Source organism: Miscanthus floridulus, chromosome 11, assembly GCF_019320115.1.
Source record: "Miscanthus floridulus cultivar M001 chromosome 11, ASM1932011v1, whole genome shotgun sequence".
Classification (NCBI taxonomy): domain Eukaryota; kingdom Viridiplantae; phylum Streptophyta; class Magnoliopsida; order Poales; family Poaceae; genus Miscanthus; species Miscanthus floridulus.
In genome coordinates, this window is record NC_089590.1 from 27,699,372 (window position 1) to 27,709,366 (window position 9,995).

The following is a 9,995-nucleotide window of genomic DNA, read 5'->3' on the forward strand; positions in this document are numbered from 1 at the left end:
AATAATTTTGGATGCACCCAATGGAAGTCCTTGGTGACGTGGCTCTTGTGGAATCTCTCTTCTTTCTGTTTGGAGGTAGTGTTAGCGTCGGTGCTAGATTGGTGCATGGTTTGCACTAGACGTACCACAGGCTCAGAAATCGTTTTGGTCACACTCGATGGTACCACTAGGTGGCGATGCTCAAGTGGAAGCTCATTTCGATACGTTTGGAGATAGTGCTAATCTTGACGCAAGATAGGTGCATGGTTTGCGTCGAATGTACCATAGGCTAGGAAATCATTTTTGATGCACCCAATGGACCTCCTTGGTGATGTGGGTCATGTGGAATCTTTCTTCTTTCTGTTTGGAGGTAGTGTTAGCGTCGGTGCAAGATAGGTGCATGGTTTGCACTAGACGTACCATAGGCTCAGAAATCGTTTTGGTCACACCCAATGGAACCACTAGGTGACGAGGCTCAAGTGGAAGCTCATTTTGGTACATTTGGAGATAGTGCTAATCTTGACTCAAGATAGGTGCACGGTTTGCGTCGAACGTACCATAGGCTTGGAAATCATTTTGGATGAACCAATGGAACTCCTACGTCACGTGGGTTATGTGGAATCTCACTTCTTTCCGTTTGGAGACAGTGTTAGTGTCGGTGCAAGATAGCTGCATGGTTTGCGCTAGACGTACCATAGGCTTTGAGATCATTTTGGACTCAACCGATGGTACCACTCGGTGACAAAGCTCAAGTGGAGGCTCGTTTCGTTACGTTTGGAGATAGTGCAAATCTTGATGCAAGATAGTTGCATGGTTTGTGTTGAACGTACCATAGGCTAGGAAATAATTTTGGATGCACCCAATGGAACTCCTAGGTGACGTGGGTTATGTGGAATCTCACTTCTTTCCTTTTGGAGACAGTGTTAGTGTCGGTGCAAGATAGGTGCATGGTTTGCGCTAGACGTACCATAGGCTCTGAGATCATTTTAGACGCAACCGATGGTACCACTAGGTGAGAAGGCTCAAGTGGAAGCTCGTTTCGGTCCTCTTAGAGATAGTGCTAATCTAGATGCAAGATAGGTGCACGGTTTGCGTCAAACATAACATGGGCTCGGAAATCATTTTGCATGCACCTGATGGAGCTCCTTGGTGACAAGGCTCATGTGGAATCTCTCTTCTTTCTGTTTGGAGGTAGTGTTAGCGTCGGTGCTAGATAGGTGCATGGTTTGCACTAGACGTACCACAGGCTCAGAATCGTTTTGGTCGCACCCGATGGTACCACTAGGTGGCGATGCTCAAGTGAAGCTCATTTCGATACGTTTGGAGATAGTGCTAATCTTGATGCAAGATAGGTGCATGGTTTGCGTCGAATGTACCATAGGCTAGGAAATCATTTTTGATGCACCCAATGGACCACCTTGGTGACCTGGGTCATGTGGAATCTTTCTTCTTTCTGTTTGGAGGTAGTGTTAGCGTCGGTGCAAGATAGGTGCATGGTTTACACTAGACGTACCATAGGCTTAGAAATTGTTTTGGTCGCACCCGATGGAACCACTAGGTGACGAGGCTCAAGATGAAGCTCATTTTGGTACATTTGGAGATAGTGCTAATCTTGATGCAAGATAGGTGCACGGTTTGCGTCGAACGTACCATAGGCTTGGAAATCATTTTGGATGAACCAATGGAACTCCTACGTGACGTGGGTTGTGTGGAATCTCACTTCTTTCTGTTTGGACACAGTGTTAGTGTCGGTGCAAGATAGGTGCATGGTTTGCACTAGACGTACCATAGGCTCTGAGATCATTTTGGATGCAACCGAGGGTACCACTAGATGACAAGGCTCAAGTGGAAGGTTATTTCGGTATATTTGGAGATAGTGCTAATCTTGACGCAAGATAGGTGCACGGTTTGCGTCGAACGTACCATAGGCTTGGAAATCATTTTAGATGCACCCAATGGAACTCCTAGGTGATGTGGGTTATGTGGAATCTCACTTCTTTCCTTTTGGAGATAGTGTTAGTTTCGGTGGAAGATAGGTGTATGGTTTGCGCTAGACGTACCATAGGCTCTGAGATTGTTTTGGACTCAACCGATGGTACCACTCGGTGACAAGGCTCAAGTGGAAGCTCGTTTCGTTCCATTTGGAGATAGTGCTAATCTTGATGCAAGATAGGTGCATGGTTTGCGTCGAATGTACCATTGGCTAGGAAATAATTTTGGATGCACCCAATGGAACTCCTAGGTGACGTGGGTTATGTGGAATCTCACTTCTTTCCGTTTAGAGACAGTGTTAGTGTCGGTGCAAGATAGGTGCATGGTTTGCGCTAGACATACCATAGGCCCTGAGATCGTTTTGGACGCAACCTATGGTACCACTAGGTGAGAAGGCTCAAGTGGAAGCTCATTTCAGTTCGCTTAGAGATAGTGCTAATCTTGACACAAGATAGGTGCACGGTTTGCGTCGAACGTACCATAGGCTTGGAAATCATTTTGGATGCACCCAATGAAACTCCTAGGTGACGTGGGTTATGTGGAATCTCACTTCTTTCCTTTTGGAGACAGTGTTAGTGTCGGTGCAAGATACGTGCATGGTTTGCGCTAGACGTACCATAGGCTCTGAGATCATTTTAGATGCAACTGATGGAACCACTAGGTGAGAAGGCTCAAGTGGAAGCTCGTTTCAGTCCTCTTAGAGATAGTGCTAATCTTGACGCAAGATAGGTGCACGGTTTGCGTCAAACATAACATGGGCTCGGAAATCATTTTGCATGCACCTGATGGAGCTCCTTGGTGACATGGCTCATGTGGAATCTCTCTTCTTTCTATTTGGAGGTAGTGTTAGTGTCGGTGCTAGATAGGTGCATGGTTTGCACTAGACGTACCACGGGCTCAGAATCGTTTTGGTCGCACCCGATGGTACCACTAGGTGGCGATGCTCAAGTGGAAGCTCATTTCGATACGTTTGGAGATAGTGCTAATCTTGACGCAAGATAGGTGCATGGTTTGCGTCGAACGTACCATAGGCTAGGAAATCATTTTTGATGCACCCAATAGACCTCCTTGGTGACCTGGGTCATGTGGAATCTTTCTTCTTTCTGTTTGGAGGTAGTGTTTGCGTCGGTGCAAGATAGGTGCATGGTTTGCACTAGACGTACCATAGGCTCAGAAATCGTTTTGCTCGCACCTGATGGAACCACTAGGTGACGAGGCTCAAGATGAAGCTCATTTTGGTACATTTGGAGATAGTGCTAATCTTGATGCAAGATAGGTGCACGGTTTGCGTCGAACGTACCATAGGCTTGGAAATCATTTTGGATGAACCAATGGAACTCCTACGTGACGTGGGTTATGTGGAATCTCACTTCTTTCTGTTTGGAGACAGTGTTAGTGTCGGTGCAAGATAGCTGCATGGTTTGCGCTAGACGTACCATAGGCTCTGAGATCATTTTGGACTCAACCGATGGTACCACTCGGTGACAAGGCTCAAGTGGAGGCTCGTTTCGTTACGTTTGGAGATAGTGCAAATCTTGACGCAAGATAGGTGCACGGTTTGTGTTGAACATACCATAGGCTAGGAAATAATTTTGGATGCACCCAATGGAACTCCTAGGTGACGTGGGTTGTGTGGAATCTCACTTCTTTCCATTTGGAGACAGTGTTAGTGTCGGTGCAAGATAGGTGCATGGTTTGCACTAGACGTACCATAGGCTCAGAGATCATTTTGGACACAACCGATGGTACCACTAGATGACAAGGCTCAATTGGAAGCTCGTTTCGGTCTGCTTAGAGATAGTGCTAATCTTGACACAAGATAGGTGCATGGTTTGCGTCGAACGTAACATAGAATCGGAAATTATTTTGCATGCACCCGATGGAGCTCCTTGGTGATGTGGGTCGTGTGGAATCTCTCTTCTTTTCTATTTGGAGGTAGTGTTAGCGTCGGTGCTAGATAGGTGCATGGCTTGCACTAGACGTACCATAGGCTCATAAATCGTTTTGGTCGCACTCGATGGTACCACTAGGTGACGATGCTCAAGTGGAACCTCATTTTGATACATTTGGAGGTAGTGCTAATCTTGACGCAAGATGGGTGGTTTGTGTCGAATGTACCATTGGCTAGGAAATAATTTTGGATGCACCCAATGGAAGTCCTTGGTGACGTGGGTTATGTGGAATCTCGCTTCTTTCTGTTTGGAGACAGTGTTAGTGTCGGTGCAAGAAAGGTGCATGGTTTGCACTAGACGTACCATAGGCTTTGAGATCATTTTGGACGCAACCGATGGTACCACTAGGTGACGAGGCTCAAGTGGAAGCGCATTTCGGTCCGTTTAGAGATAGTGCTAATCTTGATGCAAGATAGGTGCACGGTTTGCGTCGAGCGTAACATAGGCTCGGAAATCATTTTGCATGCACCAGATGGAGCTCCTTGGTGACGTGGGTCATGTGGAATCTCTCTTCTTTCCATTTGGAGGTTGTGTTAGCGTCGGTGCAAGATAGGTGCATGGTTTGCGCTAGACGTACCATAGGCTCTGAGATCATTTTGGACTCAACCGATGGTACCACTCGGTGACAAGGCTCAAGTGGAGGCTCGTTTCGTTACGTTTGGAGATAGTGCAAATCTTGACGCAAGATAGGTGCATGGTTTGTGTCGAACGTACCATAGGCTAGGAAATAATTTTGGATGCACCCAATGGAACTCCTAGGTGACATGGGTTGTGTGGAATCTCACTTCTTTCCATTTGGAGACAGTGTTAGTGTCGGTGCAAGATAGGTGCATGGTTTGCACTAGACGTACCATAGGCTCAGAGATCATTTTGGACACAACCGATGGTACCACTAGATGACAAGGCTCAATTGGAAGCTCGTTTCGGTCCGCTTAGAGATAATGCTAATCTTGACGCAAGATAGGTGCACGGTTTGCATCGAACGTAACATAGAATCAGAAATTATTTTGCATGCACCCGATGGAGCTCCTTGGTGACGTGGGTCATGTGGAATCTCTCTTCTTTTCTATTTGGAGGTAGTGTTAGCGTCGGTGCTAGATAGGTGCATGGTTTGCACTAGACGTACCATAGGCTCATAAATCGTTTTGGTCGCACCCGATGGTACCACTAGGTGACGATGCTCAAGTGGAAGCTCATTTCGATACGTTTGGAGGTAGTGCTAATCTTGATGCAAGATAGGTGCACGGTCTGCGTCGAACGTACCATAGGTAGGAAATCATTTTGGATGCACCCAATGGACCTCCTTGGTGACATGGGTCATGTGGAATCTTTCTTCTTTCTGTTTGGAGGTAGTGTTAGCGTTGGTGCATGGTTTGCACTAGACGTACCATAGGCTCAGAAATCATTTTGGTCACACCTGATGGTATCACAAGGTGACGAGGCTCAAGTGGAAGCTTATTTTGGTACATTTGGAGATAGTGCTAATCTTGACTCAAGATAGGTGCACGGTTTGCTTCGAATGTACCATAGGCTTGGAAATCATTTTGGATGCACCCAATGGAACTCCTAGGAGACGTGGGTTATGTGGAATCTCACTTCTTTCCTTGTGGAGACAGTGTTAGTGTCGGTGCAAGATAGGTGCATGGTTTGCGCTAGACATACCATAGGCTCTAAGATCGTTTTGGAAGCAACCGATGGAACCACTAGGTGACAAGGCTCAAGTGGAAGCTCATTCCGTTCTGTTTGGAGATAGTGCTAATCTTGACACAATATAGGTGCATGGTTTGCGTCGAACATACCATAGGCTAGGAAATCATTTTGGATGCACCCAATGGACCTCCTTGGTGACATGGGTCATGTGGAATCTTTCTTCTTTCCATTTGGAGGTAGTGTTAGCGTCGGTGCAAGATAGGTGCATCGTTTGCACTAGACGTACCATAGGCTCAGAAATCATTTTGGTCGCACCCGATGGTATCACTAGGTGACGAGGCTCAAGTGGAAGCTTATTTCGGTACATTTGGAGATAGCGCTAATCTTGACGCAAGATAGGTGCACGGTTTGCGTCGAACGTACCATAGGCTAGCAAATAATTTTGGATGCACCCAATGGAACTCTAGGGTGACGTGGGTTGTGTGGAATCTCACTTCTTTCTGTTTGGAGACAGTGTTAGTGTCGGTGCAAGATAGGTGCATGGTTTGCACTAGACGTACCATAGGCTCTGAGATCATTTTGGATGCAACCGAGGCTACCACTAGATGACAAGGCTCAAGTGGAAGGTTATTTCGGTATATTTGGAGATAGTGCTAATCTTGACGCAAGATAGGTGTACGGTTTGCGTCGAACGTACCATAGGCTTGGAAATCATTTTGGATGCACCCAATGGAACTCGTAGGTGATGTGGGTTATGTGGAATCTCACTTCTTTCCTTTTGGAGACAATGTTAGTTTCGATGCAAGGTAGGTGCATGGTTTACGCTAGACGTACCATTGGCTCTAAGATTGTTTTGGACGCAACCGATGGAACCACTAGGTGATAAGGCTCAAGTGGAAGCTCGTTTCGTTCTGTTTGGAGATAGTGCTAATCTTGACGCAATATAGGTGCACGGTTTGCGTCGAACTTTCCATAGGCTAGGAAATCATTTTGGATGCACCCAATGGACCTCCTTGGTGACATGGGTCATGTGGAATCTTTCTTCTTTCCGTTTGGAGGTAGTGTTAGCGTCGGTGCAAGATAGGTGCATGGTTTGCACTAGACGTACCATAGGCTCAGAAATCGTTTTGGTCGCACCCGATGGTATCACTTGGTGACGAGGCTCAAGTGGAAGCTTATTTCGGTACATTTGGAGATAGCGCTAATCTTGACGCAAGATAGGTGCACGGTTTGCGTCGAACGTACCATAGGCTAGGAAAATAATTTTGGATGCACCCAATGGAACACCTTGGTGACGTGGGTCATGTGGAATCTCTCTTCTTTTCTGTTTGGAGGTAGTGTTAGCATCGGTGCTAGATAGGAGCATGGTTTGCACTAGACGTACCATAGGCTCAGAAATCGTTTTGGTCGCACCCGATGGTACCACTAGGTGACGATGCTCAAGTGGAAGCTCATGTCGATACGTTTGGAGATAGTGCTAATCTTGACGCAAGATAGTTGCACGGTTTGTGTCGAACATACCATAGGCTTATAAATCATTTTGAATGCACCCAATGGAACTCCTAGGTGACGTGGGTCATGTGGAATCTCACTTCTTTCCTTTTGGAGACAGTGTTAGTGTCGGTGTAAGATAGGTGTATGGTTTGCGCTAGACATACCATACGCTCTGAGATCATTTTGGACGCAACCGATGGTACCACTCGGTGACAAGGCTCAAGTGCAAGCTCGTTTCGTTCCGTTTGGAGATAGTGCTAATCTTGACTCAAGATAGGTGCACAGTTTGCGACGAATGTACCATAGGCTAGGAAATAATTTTGGATGCACCTAATGGACCTCCTAGGTGACATGGGTTATGTGGAATCTCACTTCTTTCCTTTTGGAGACAGTGTTAGTGTCGGTGCAAGATAGGTGCATGGTTTGCGCTAGGCGTACCATAGGCTCTGAGATCATTTTGGACGCAACCGATGGTACCACTAGGTGACAAGGCTCAAGTGGAAGCTCATTTCGGTCTGCTTAGAGATATTGCTAATCTTCACGCAAGATAGGTGCACGGTTTGCGTTGAACCTAATATAGGCTTGGAAATCATTTTGCATGCACCCGATGGAGCTCCTTGGAGACATGGGTCATGTGGAATCTCTCTTCTTTCTGTTTGGAGGTAGTGTTAGCGTCGGTGCTAGATAGGTACATGGTTTGCACTAGACGTACCATAGGCTCAGAAATCATTTTGGTCGCACCTGATGGTACCACTAGGTGACGATGCTCAAGTGGAAGCTCATTTCGATACGTTTGGAGATAGTGCTAATCTTGACGCAAGATAGGTGCATGGTTTGCGTCGAACATACCATAGGCTACGAAATCATTTTGGATGCACCCAATGGACCTCCTTGGTGACATGGTTCATGTGGAATCTTTCTTCTTTCCATTTGGAGGTAGTGTTAGCGTCGGTGCAAGATAGGTGCATGGTTTGCACTAGACGTACCATAGGCTCAAAAATCGTTTTGGTCGCACCCGATGGTATCACTAGGTGATGAGGCTCAAGTGGAAGCTTATTTCGGCACATTTGGAGATAGTGCTAATCTTGGCGCAAGATAGGTGCACGGTTTGCGTCGAACGTACCATAGGCTTGGAAATCATTTTGGATGCACCCAATGGAACTCCTAGGTGATGTGGGATATGTGGAATCTTACTTCTTTCCTTTTGGAGACAGTGTTAGTGTCGGTACAAGATAGGTGCATGGTTTGCGCTAGACATACCATAGGCTCTGAGATCATTTTGGACACAACCGATGGTACCACTAGGTGACGAGGCTCAAGTGGAAGCTCATTTCGGTCCGTTTAGAGATAGTGCTAATCTTGACGCAAGATAGGTGCATGGTTTGCATCGAGCGTAACATAGTCTCGGAAATCCTTTTGCATGCACCAGATGGAGCTCCTTGGTGACGTGGGTCATGTGGAATCTGTCTTCTTTCCGTTTGGAGGTAGTGTTAGCGTCGGTGCAAGATAGGTGCATGGCTTGCACTAGACGTACCATAGGCTCAGAAATCGTTTTGGTCGCACCCGATGGTACCACTGGGGGACGATGCTCAAGTGGAAGCTTATTTTGGTACATTTGGAGATAGTGCTAATCTTGACGCAAGATAGTTGCACGGTTTGCGTCGAACGTACCATAGGCTCTGAGATCATTTTGGACTCAACCGATGGTACCACTCGGTGACAAGGCTCAAGTGGAGGCTCGTTTCGTTACGTTTCGAGATAGTGCAAATCTTGACGCAAGATAGGTGCATGGTTTGTGTCGAACGTACCATAGGCTAGGAAATAATTTTGGATGCACCCAATGGAACTCCTAGGTGACGTGGGTTGTGTGGAATCTCACTTCTTTCCATTTGGAGACAGTGTTAGTGTCGGTGCAAGATAGGTGCATGGTTTGCACTAGACGTACCATAGGCTCAGAGATCATTTTGGACACAACCGATGGTACCACTAGATGACAAGGCTCAATTGGAAGCTCGTTTCGGTCCGCTTAGAGATAGTGCTAATCTTGACGCAAGATAGGTGCACGGTTTGCGTCGAACGTAACATAGAATCAGAAATTATTATGCATGCACCCGATGGAGCTCCTTGGTGACGTGGGTCATGTGGAATCTCTCTTCTTTTCTATTTGGAGGTAGTGTTAGCGTCGGTGCTAGATAGGTGCATGGTTTGCACTAGACGTACCATAGGCTCATAAATCGTTTTGGTCGCACCCGATGGTACCACTAGGTGACGATGCTCAAGTGGAAGCTCATTTCGATACATTTGGAGGTAGTGCTAATCTTGATGCAAGATAGGTGCACGGTTTGCGTCGAACGTACCATAGGTAGGAAATCATTTTGGATGCACCCAATGGACCTCCTTGGTGACATGGGTCATGTGGAATCTTTCTTCTTTCTGTTTGGAGGTAGTGTTAGCGTTGGTGCATGGTTTGCACTAGACGTACCATAGGCTCAGAAATCGTTTTGGTCACACCTGATGGTATCACAAGGTGACGAGGCTCAAGTGGAAGCTTATTTCGGTACATTTGGAGATAGTGCTAATCTTGACGCAAGATAGGTGCACGGTTTGCTTCGAATGTACCATAGGCTTGGAAATCATTTTGGATGCACCCAATGGAACTCCTAGGTGACGTGGGTTATGTGGAATCTCACTTCTTTCCTTGTGGAGACAGTGTTAGTGTCAGTGCAAGATAGGTGCATGGTTTGCGCTAGATGTACCATAGGCTCTGAGATCGTTTTGGACGCAACCGATGGAACCACTAGGTGACAAGGCTCAAGTGGAAGCTCGTTTCGTTCTGTTTGGAGATAGTGCTAATCTTGACACAATATAGGTGCATGGTTTGCGTCGAACATACCATAGGCTAGGAAATCATTTTGGATGCACCCAATG